Source organism: Rhipicephalus sanguineus, chromosome 11 (genome assembly GCF_013339695.2).
Source record: "Rhipicephalus sanguineus isolate Rsan-2018 chromosome 11, BIME_Rsan_1.4, whole genome shotgun sequence".
Lineage (NCBI taxonomy): Eukaryota > Metazoa > Arthropoda > Arachnida > Ixodida > Ixodidae > Rhipicephalus > Rhipicephalus sanguineus.
The window spans coordinates 79,969,921-79,980,967 of record NC_051186.1 but is presented as its reverse complement, the minus strand read 5'-3'; positions in this window follow the sequence as shown (position 1 = coordinate 79,980,967).

Here is an 11,047-nt window from a genome sequence, read left to right as displayed (position 1 = left end):
CATCTTGTTCACGCCTGCGCTGTAACTACCTCAAGTTTATGCAAACGCATCCTCGCAAGCAAAGTCACGATGGCTGTAATAATGCGCGTTTCTATTTTTCGTACGAAATTTAGCTATTCGCATTTAATGCGTATTTATGACAGCATACATTAAACACGTAGCGATAACGATTTTTCCACCAGCTGCACGTGCACTAAATTATTGATATTCCACCTGAGAAAATTACTAAATTGTTTTATTATGTAGTGTACAATATTAGAGCCGCAGTCTTTATTGTTAGTTTAATTTGTCAAGTGGCGTATCAACTAGTTCGCGGGCCATTAGTCGACACGGCCACAACAAGGAACGACGGAAAACACGACGACACGCAAAATTACAACGCCCGGAAATAACAGCCAGCGGCTCGGAAAGAAGTTGTAATTCTGCGCCATTTGTTTTTAAAGGGGTACTGACACAAAAAATTTTGGCCTGCAATGTGTTGCTGGGGGCCTGTTAGTCATACCACGGCACATCGTTTGCTGCAGCGCACGACAGATAACTAATTACAGGCTCCTCATTATCGACCAGTGTCAGTTTCGGTTTCAAAAACGACAAGCTTCCGGGTACAACTATCACCACCTAGCGGGTGCAGCGCTCGATAACGTCAGCACACAGAACTGTGACGCACTTCCGCGCGTTTCACACGCAGCGATTTTGCTCCAAGAGCGGAGCGGCTGCCGTCGCGGGAGCCCAAAAACAGGTTTTAAGGGCGACCAAAGGACGCTGCGATCATCTTCGCAACATTTGGAAAAATTCGCTAGCGGCAGAGCGTCTGCCCAAGGTCAACCAATGGGGGAGCAGTGACGCGGGGAGCACGTGACTGTAGGGATGGAGACGAGAGCAGCCGCGCGCGCCGGGAGGAACTCGCTCCGACTCGGTTTCCTAGCAGACGACATTCGCTGCAACGAGCTGGCAGTTTAGAAAACGCCGCGTTCTTTTCCTTTTGTTGTTCTCTACTGCGCTTCCATCAAAGCAGACAATTCGTTTGCACGTGTCATTTTGTTCTTTTGTATTTTTATCTAATCGTGACACCAACATAGGTCCGGACAGGGGGACCTACGACACTCCGCACTTGTTCGCAGCAGATGTTTCAGTTTTTTTTTTTTTTACTACTCTGGTACAGCACGTTCGAATAGTTTACTGTTTTCTTTTTCTTTTTTTAGTGGTCACGTACCCCGAAGACGACAAATGCCGCCGCCTCTTTACTGCAGAATGCCCGTAGGCAAAAAAAAGAGACGAGTTCCTTCACAAACCCTCAATGTCGTCGACTGGGCCGCTTGCATCCGCTTGCCGGCCCATACGGCGCACCAACGCCTTGCGGCATTCGAGAGCAAAAGCCACTGAAAGCCCTGTGAAAGCTTAAAACCCCAAAAACAAATTCTTTCTTTTGCTTTTCCATGGCCAAGTGTATGTGCGTGCAACATGACTTGCGTGGTAAAAAAAGAAAGCTGGAACAGAAATAAACTTGACTACTGAAGTTGTTTAATTGCACTCTGATACACTGCACATTTTCATCATTCAAGGTTTAGGCGCGTGAAAATCGACCACCGAAGTAGAAGGCTGGTGAAACTTGCAACCCAAGCGCACCAAAACAAGCGAGCCCGGAGAAAGGAAACCCGCGGATAACGGGCGCTTCCCACAACCATCACTGCGCATCGCAGAGGCGCGCGCCGCGCAAAAGCGGTGCATGTGAAACGAAGCCGCGTCCGAGCGTCCTGCTGCCGCTCGATCGCCGCGGGCCCCGCCGCTCGGTCGCTCGCATGTGAAACAGGCTGTAGGCTGCTGGACCAAGGATGCTGGACTGCTGGAGCTACTGGAGCGAACGCAGCAAGAAAACATGGCGGCTATGACGTCATCATAACTTGTTGCAGCGTGGTCACGTGAGGGAAGTAGGGGGTCTTTAAGGGTCTCTTTTGAGGGTGTCAGTAGCGCTAGGATGTCGATCGCTCACGCAAACTTCAAAATTCATTTAAAATAACTTCCAAGCTGTATTCGCTGTTGGTATTTTGCATATGATATACGCATGTTCGCCGGAATCGATCCCGCAGGCTATCTCGGCTGCGAAATATTAGGAGCTGGCTCGCCAGGTTCTTAAGCTGGGGCGAAGTCCCGCGAGACGACCGCTACAGGCGCAGCTCGCGCGAAAGAGAAGTCTTCTTCCTCTTGTTCTTCGAGCGCCTTGATGATGCCAACTGTGGCATGCGCACGCTCGCGCTAAAGAGAAGTCTTCTTCCTCTAGTGCTTCTAGCGCCTTGATGATGATGATGATATTAACGCAGGCAAAACCACATATAGCATAGCCAACTGTAGCATGCGCACGCTCGCGCGAAAGAGAATTCTTCCTCTAGCTTGGTTCTTCCAGCGCCTTGATGATGATAATAACGCAGGCAAAACCACATATAGCGTAGCAAACTGTAGCATGCGGCGCTCGCTCCACGCCGGCGCGTGCTCTAGTTTGATGGGAGACCGCTAGAGGGCCACAACTGCGCGCTTCCTCTCTCTTTCGACAGTCGTCAGTCAGTGCGCTTCGATACAATAACATGAACGAAGAAGAGAAAGCGGTGGAGCGGAGGGCTTGCAAGGCAGCAGCGTGCGGGCTCGCCGCCAAGACCATGCTGTGAGAACTCGTGAGGTCGCAGAGAGACGTCAGCGTCGTGCATACCCCGAGATACAAGCCCGCGAAGCCGAAGCAGCGCGGAAGCGGCGACAAGAGAACTTCGAAGAGGTGCGGGATGCAGCGGCCAAGCGCCAAAAGCGGTTGCTACCTGTAGTTGGTGACGCCGACGCGCGCTTCAAGCGCGATTTCCTCGACCACACGTTCGGCCACAGCTGCAAGGTCTGCGACCGCTTGTGGTTCGACAACAACCTTAGCACAATCGCTACTATAACAACGTGTCACGTCTTTATGTGACAGTAGAGGAATTGTACGGAGCATTCACGGTTTACCCAATTTTTCCGAGCCAGCTCCTCAATCATCATTCACTTCGTGGATATGGCGTGATTTTTTTATTCTTTGCTTTCAGCGGGCTGTTTCTCTCATCGACAGCGCCGTCAACGCCTGCATCGCATTTTCTACGACACGAACTCCTTAACGCTATCGCGTTAACTTTTCCAAAGTCTATTCTCGCTGTTCTTGGGTTGATATGTACTGTGAATTACCTGTGGCGCATACCCGTATACCTCCGGCCGTGTTATGCAGGTATGTGCCACACGTGACTGGTGGAAAAGGTTTCATGACGTACGCGACAGGCAAGTCATGTCATTCCTGTTGTTACCTGTGCATCGTCTTCGTCATGCGCTCATGTCCTCCTATGCCAAGTTTGGTATCACCAAGCTAAGGAGACGGCCACGAGGGCGGCCAGGCGGCGGCTAGGTATATAGATGGACAGGTAGATAGAAACAGTCAAAGTGACTTTGGTTCGCTAAGAAATGCTTCGCATTTAAAAGTTATAGTCCTGCATCACGATGCTCCAGCATCTTGGCCACAGCTGCGTGCCTCATCACGTGGAACCTATCGCCTTTCCAAATGTCCCGCGAGCAGTCAGGTGTGTTTTCCACAATGCTGTCACAGTGTCCTCTAGCCGCCGATTTATGTTACAATTTTCACCACTCAATTTTCACTGTCCCAGTTATCACTGAGACAGTATCATTGCCTGAGCTCCTGTTGGGTCAATTACGTGTATGAGCGACAGGGACGTAGCCAGGGGGGGGGGGGTTCAAACCCCCCCGAAATTTTTCAGTTTTGCTTGCCTATATATACACGCGCACATACAAACGCACGCACGAACATACATAAAGTATGGTAGAACACCCCCCCCCCCCCCCCCCCCACCGAAAAAAAATTTCTGTCTACGCCCCTGATGAGCGACCACATGACGGTATTCAATGCCAATGGCTTTGGATGATGATGCTGTTCTTCACCTACTTGCACTGTAGCGTTACCATGTACGGTAGCCTAACGGCCATGGTGTCGCGCTGCCAAACACGAGGTCGCGGGTTCGACTGCCTGCCTGCTACGGAGGCCGCATTTCGATGGAGTACTAATGCATTAACGCTCGTGTGCTTAAATCGATTCGGAACCCCCTGCTACGGCGTGCCTGGAAATCATATCGTGTTTTCTTGGCATTTCATACCCGACATCTTAAGATATGTTTCAGCGGAAGGGGAATTTTTTAAGGGCTCGTCTTTCTTCGTTAGACACAACGTTAATTAGAACTAAAAGAGCATCGGACGCGTTATTCCAAGGTTGCAGGTTCGGTCCCTGCCGGCGGCAAGTTTTCTTTTCGTTCTCTTTAATTTCTTCTTATTTATATCAAAATTACTACAAATAACGTCCCTTATACTCCCCTTGGCTTGATTATGTGTTCTAATTAGCGTTGTGTCTATGATATGTTTCGGTGCGCTACCATTTCATAGCTCCTTAATTGAATAATCCAGTGACGCAGATGTGCGGTCGCTCCATCGAAGCAAATAGAAAGCATTCCAGCGAAGGGATGGCTTGCCTTCTGCGGATCTCTGATATCTCATAAATGCCAATATTGTATTTCAGGGGCCAATATTGTATTGCAGGGGCGTAGCCAGAATTTTTTTTTTTTTTTTTTGGAGGGAGGGGAGTTCAACTTACTTTATCTATGTTCGTGCGCGCGTTTGTAATTGTGCGTGCATATATACGCAAGCAAAATTGAAAAATTTCGGGGGGGGGGGGGTGAACCCCCCTCCCCTTGGCTACGGCCCTGTTGTATTGCCTTTGCCAGATAAAGTATTTAACGTAAGAGATATACACTCGCTTGTCATGACACGCAAACGATTCAGCGTTCCGGCTAAGCAAGCCGAAAGATATTTGCTGTTTTATCATATTTTACCAAGAAAGAACGAAATAAAAATTGAGTTATAGGGTAAGTAGCACTTGGCGCCATTTCACAACGCGCACGACCGCAGCCATATGGCAGAGTATCGGGACACCATCGCTGGCATCGCGGGCTTCTTGACTGTCTCCAGCTTCGTAGGCAGCCTGACCATGGCCTGGCGGGTCTGGACCGTCGGCGACTCGTCGGGCGTCGCATTCTTGCCCATGGCTACAACCATCATCTGCCTGCACGCCTGGTTTCACTACGGCCTGGCCGCCAGCAACTCCGACGTGACATGGGCGAGCGCCTGCGGTCTCGTCCTGATGGCCGTCAACGCAATCGTGCACCGCACCTTCTCTTACGACTCGGGACCCGGCACGGCACTAGTAGCGACTCTCGCACTGATGTACACTGTCTTGCCGATGATGTCTGTCGCGTGGCTGGGTAAAACTGCGCTAGTTTGCACGTTGGCTTGCAACCTGGCGCCGATCGCCCGCATCCTGACCTTCCCGTTGCCGGAGATCGGCCTTTGGACGGTGATCATCTGTGGACTGTGGGCGTCGCACGGAGCGCTAGCCCGGAACGTGCTATTGTTCGTGAGCAACTTGGTCGGCGTCGTGGTCGGCTCTGCCGAAGTCGCCTTGGGTTCGTGGATGCTGCCGCCTAATTCTTTTCACCAGGAACAGCTTGTATGTACATAGCCGCTCGTCGAAATAACGTTCGCGCGTATGCTTGCGTTGGTCCAAATCGCTATTCTCAGCTCTCGCCATGAGCTGTACCAAGTCTCGCATTCCACAATCGGTACAGTTAATACTCCTTTATATGTTACTTTTTTATTCTTGACGACCACTGTATACCGTTGGCGACATTTTTAGTATAAACAAAAGTCTTCTATATCATCGATGTGTCTCGATGCATAATTCTGCCCTTTGTGCATCTCTGATGTCTTATCAAGGCCCGTGTAGCTATGTCTCTGCCACGCACAGTACGTAAGGCATGAGTTATATATTAGTGCGATAGCGTTAAAGAGTTCGTTTCGCAGAAATTCCGGTGTCGGCGTTGTTAGTTGTGAGCGAAAAAACGGCGTTGCCCGTGAGCGAAAATTCAACATAGATGTAAATGAATCAATAATAAAAATATTCGGTTCGAGTGAGAATCGAACCCAGTCCTTCCAGCTGCGTGGCAAGCACGTGTTCTACCACAGAGCCACGCCATTGCTTAGAACTGTTTCTGAAAAAAAAAAAAAACTACGAATTTAACACAGGTATGTTGCGTGTCAGAAGCGTGGAATGCGTAGAACCAACCAACCAACTTGCAGTGCAAGAAGTTTTAGGCGTCCAATGTAAGTCACACCGATATATGCTCCTTTCCTTGCGTCATGGCTGAGGTGACCGCGGAGAAGTGAAGCCAGGCTAGCGATTGAGAAGATGATGCGAACGAGGCCCGATTACGTTATCGCGTTCTACTCTTGAAGGCGAAGCTCAAGCGTCCTTCAACTCTCTGTCTCGTCATGACATGCAAGCGATACTGCTCACCGGATGGACAAAGTAAACAGCTGTAAGAGTTTACTGCATTACTGTGTCCTCCTTTATCGCGTGTGATACGTGAAACATTCTACTGGAGTAGACTCGTCGTGGCCGCAAAACAATCGAAAAGATCTCTGCTGTCTCATAATTCTTGCGATAAAACAATGAAATAAATACCTAGTTAAAGCGGAGCACGACGCACTCGACGTGATTTCACAACACACAGGCCCGCAGCCATGGAAGCAAGTCTAGTGCAGCAAAAACAAACCGGTTTTGCAGCAAAACCGGTTATCCGGTTGTTCGATTCATTAATTATTCCATTTCGAAAACCGCATAACCGGAGTGACCGGATATTTGGTTGGGTATTCGCGTAATGATATCGTGATATTCGAATAACCGGATTTTTATTCCGTAATGCCAGGGCAAATATTTGTTTCTCACGGATTCTCACAGTTGTAGGCATCATAGCAACCGCTCGTAAAAGTGTGATATCTGCTGCGGTTAGCCTTCTCACCTTTTCTTTTTTTTCTTTTGTTCCAGATTACGCCTAGATTCGGGGGCCCGGTCACGCTATCGCGTTCTAAGCGTGAAGGCGAAGCTTATTAAGCGTCCTCCAAGTTTTTTTCCAGTGCCAGCCAGTTTGATCCTCCCATAAATTAATAGAAGAACAAACATTCCTTGCAGAATAGGTCGTCACAAGCGTCGTGATTGGCGGCTATTTATTGACGTTATGAGGTACGTGTAGTATAGTATTCGTTTGCTCCATTTCGAGCCGAGTGACAAAAGTGACTGACACAAAAGAGTCACAAATAACCCTGACGGATAATATTCGAGTTGGTTGCATCATGACGTGCGATTTCCTTCCTTATTGCGATACGTTTCCATCAAAACATACATGATTTGTAAAGGTGAAAATGTGCTCACCATTACTCAGCCACTAGACGTAATCACTGTGTGACTCATTGTAAGTCACTGAGGTCCTATTTCAACACAATATCACTCTCACGTTTCATCAACCCGCTTCTCATTCACGCATGCACTTTGTTTTCTAAACTGCTGACATTCATATAGAACGAAATGTCTTCCTCGGGGTAATATCATTGAGTCAAATGACGCACTAGTGGTTCATTTGTCGTCATCACGCTTCTCAACTACGCAACCTGCCGACATGTATATATGTCTTTCAAGGGGTAATTACATGATCAGTATTACAATACAATGCCAATCACGTTGTCACTAGCGACTCACGTGAATCCACCACTCTTCTCTGTCATGAATGCGCAATCGCAACCTGCTCAGCGAGGCTCCCGAAGACCGAGAGTGGGCCGTACAGCGGGCCAGGGCCGTCGCCGAGGACCTCGGTATTAAAATGTTCGTCGAACGGTGGATCCCTAGCAGCCTAGCCTCGGGCACAATAACAACCGTTGGGCAAATAAAGTTTATTCAACTCGACTCAACCTGCCGACATGCATATCAAACGAAATGTATTTCAAGGCGTACTAACCTGATCGCCATTATTATGTCAAGTGACGTTGTTATCACTAATGACTCACATGACGTCACCACGCTTGACGACCATGAAGGCATGCACTATCGCAACCTGCCGACATGCGTATCAAACAAAATGTCTTGGTGGGGCAAATGCGCACTTTATAACAATGACGAAGAGAGTTGCGCTGAAGTAGCAATCTCCACCTTCTGAATCAGCGCCATTCGCTTTGTGATTGGTTCATTTATGGGTCATTTTGGTGGCGCTTATGACTGATGTGATTTTGAATGCTTCATACTCGTATGGTGGTTGTGGCACGTAAAACGCCAGATTTTGAGGCGTTCAATACGAATCCCTCAAATGGGGCGTTGATTGTATAAGTAAGTGAAACTGGATGCGCTGTTGTTCCATCGAGACAAAGTGAAGACACTTGCCCTCCTTCCCCCAACCAGGGGTTGGGGGGAGAGGGGTTTCACACCCCGCCCCCGAAAATTTTCAGTTTTGCTTGCGTAATATACACGCACACATACAAACGCACGCACATACATAAAGTATGATTGAACCCCCCCGAAAAAAATTTCTGGCTACGCCCCTGTCAGATACATTATGAACGTAGGCGACATAGTGTCGTGCCATTACGTGCAAATGATAGTGTGTGCCGGCTAAACAGAGATAGCAGGTGCATGCATTTACCATCTTATTATATTCACCAGTTATCGCGTACAGCCTCTGGTACAGCGCGTAACGCATGCCGCAGCAGTGTGACATCGTAATGACCTGCCCGCTGAGAAAGCAATAACATATTTGCTATCTTAGATTTTTTTGCGAAAGAAGAACTAAATAAATACCGAGCTAGGAAGGAGTAGTCGCACATAGGCGCGCATTACACAACACGCAAGACGCGCGCAGCCATGGAAGCAACTCGGGAATGGATCGGCGCCATCGCCGGCTTCGTGGGCGGCCTGTCCGTGGCTTATCAGGTCTGGCACGCCAGGAAATCGACATCGCGCTCTTGCCCCGGGGCGTGGCATAAACGCCTGGATGCTGTGCGGACGCGCCGCCGGTCGACTCCAACGTGATATGGGTAAACGCCTGCGGTCTCGCCCTGATGGCCGTTAACGCGACGGGCCCAGCTGGGGGTGTGGTCCCGACGCTCGCGCTGACCTATACTTTCCATCCATGTTTTAGGGGCGAAGCTCCTTAAGGCGGCACCCGTTCGTCCCTCGTAGTTGTCGTAGTCGTAGTGCGTAACCAGTTGTAACGCTAGTACCAGATCTTGACCTCCAAGGTGGTGCCGGTGGGAGATTTTTCCTGTGCGTTGTTGAACAATAAAAAATTCGCAGCGTGCGCGTTAACTAAAAGCCGAATTCTTCTGTCTCTGATTCCCCATTAGCAGCCATTGGCATGTTCCAGTAGGAAACGTTAGTAGAAGTAGAAGTGTAAGTGTTAGCTAAAAGCCGACTTCTTCTGTCTCTCATTCCCATTAGCAGCCATTGTTTACCTCAAAGGTAGTGCCTGGTGAGATTTCTCCTGTGCGTGATTAAACAATGAAAATTTTGTTCAAAACGCCGTTCATTGATGAAATAAACCAACGAAAGACGCCAGATGTTTTCTAAAAGCAAAACGAAAGAACGCCAGATGTTTCTAAAGCAAAACGAAACGACGCCAGCTGCTTAACGAAAAACGCCAGATGTTTTCTAAAGCAATGGTTTTCTAAACAATGAAAATTCACAGCGTACATGTAAAATTAAAGTGAGCTGCAAGTCGTCATAACTCATCGAACCTTTAGTATAAACGCGCCCGATCTCACGTCGGTGATGATGTACTGGGTAGAATTCACGGAAGGTTCACGGTTTACCGATGAACCTCCGCAGCTTCGCCCACTCATCATCATTCACTCCGTGGATATGCTGTGATTTTTTTTAGATGCGAGGCATCTCTTGCTCGGGTCTATGTCCCGCGGCGTCGGCGTCCGCACTCACACTACGCATGTGCAATCTCTCCTCCTTCCCTCTCTCCAACAGCTGCGCGTTACTCTCTCCACTTCTCTCCTACCACCTGCTTGCGCTTCTCCTGCGTTCTAGTTTCTGCTCTCGCGGCGCATGCGCTACTCTCCTCCTAGTCTCCTCTCCTTCAAGTGTGAATATAAAGCGGGTAGAGCGCTGTGCGCGTTCAGTTCAGCGCTTGCTTCGGTTCACTCCGCTTGGCTCCGTTGATGCTTCCGATGAAGTGTGATGTGGGCTCGACATGCCGAAATTTTCTCCTGCGCAACGCCGCGATGAGCGCTAGCGCATTCGCGTCCCCTCCCCCTCTCCTACGCTTCCCCCCTCTCGCGCGCCTGTCGACCGCGTTCCCCACTCGCCCTGTGAGAACGGCCAGGCTAGAGGGAAGACATGACGCGCGTAGCGTTCCTCTTCGCGTTCCACGACACGAGGTCGGTAGCACACCCGAGGTCGGTAGCATGCCCAACTAACGCCAACGGAACGCGATCGTGTAAGTGATCCGGCTTCGCATCGCCTCATGGTCCCCTTCAGCGGGAGATGGTGTAATTTTTTTAACACGAAAATGCTTTACGCCGGGGTCACCACGGCTGCACTGACGTATTTCCGTCACGGATATGGCGTTGTAAAATATATAGACTAACAGATGGCAAAGAAAAAACTAGAAGAAAAAGTTCCGTCACCGGGAGTCAAATTTACAACCTCTCGCTCGCAGCGTGCGGCTCGAAACGACTCGGCCACAGACGGCACGTTCTTCACCATACTAACGGCGAGCTATTTGTATACACCCTTTGCCAGTGGCGGTACTCAGAGAACTGTGGCACTTCAGCGTGTTTTCGTTATCACTAGCGAGATGGCGCGAAGGGATTGAAGGGCGCTTTAAAGGTCGATCGTCGCCCCACGCGTTGCGATGAGCGCGCGTCTCTGCAGGACGTGGTCGATCATGCGCGCGCGCTTATCTCGTGATGGCAGTGGTTTGTACGTCTTGTGCTCTCACCGCAAGATTGCTTTGAAGTTACAGAGAGCGCGACGGTCACTTCGCCACACTTCAGCAGCCGCTTTGGCGAAAGCAGCGCGCTGCTCACACACAAATAAGTTACAACTGTCACAGTTAGTTTGCGCTTATCCTCTGTATACTTGTGCGTG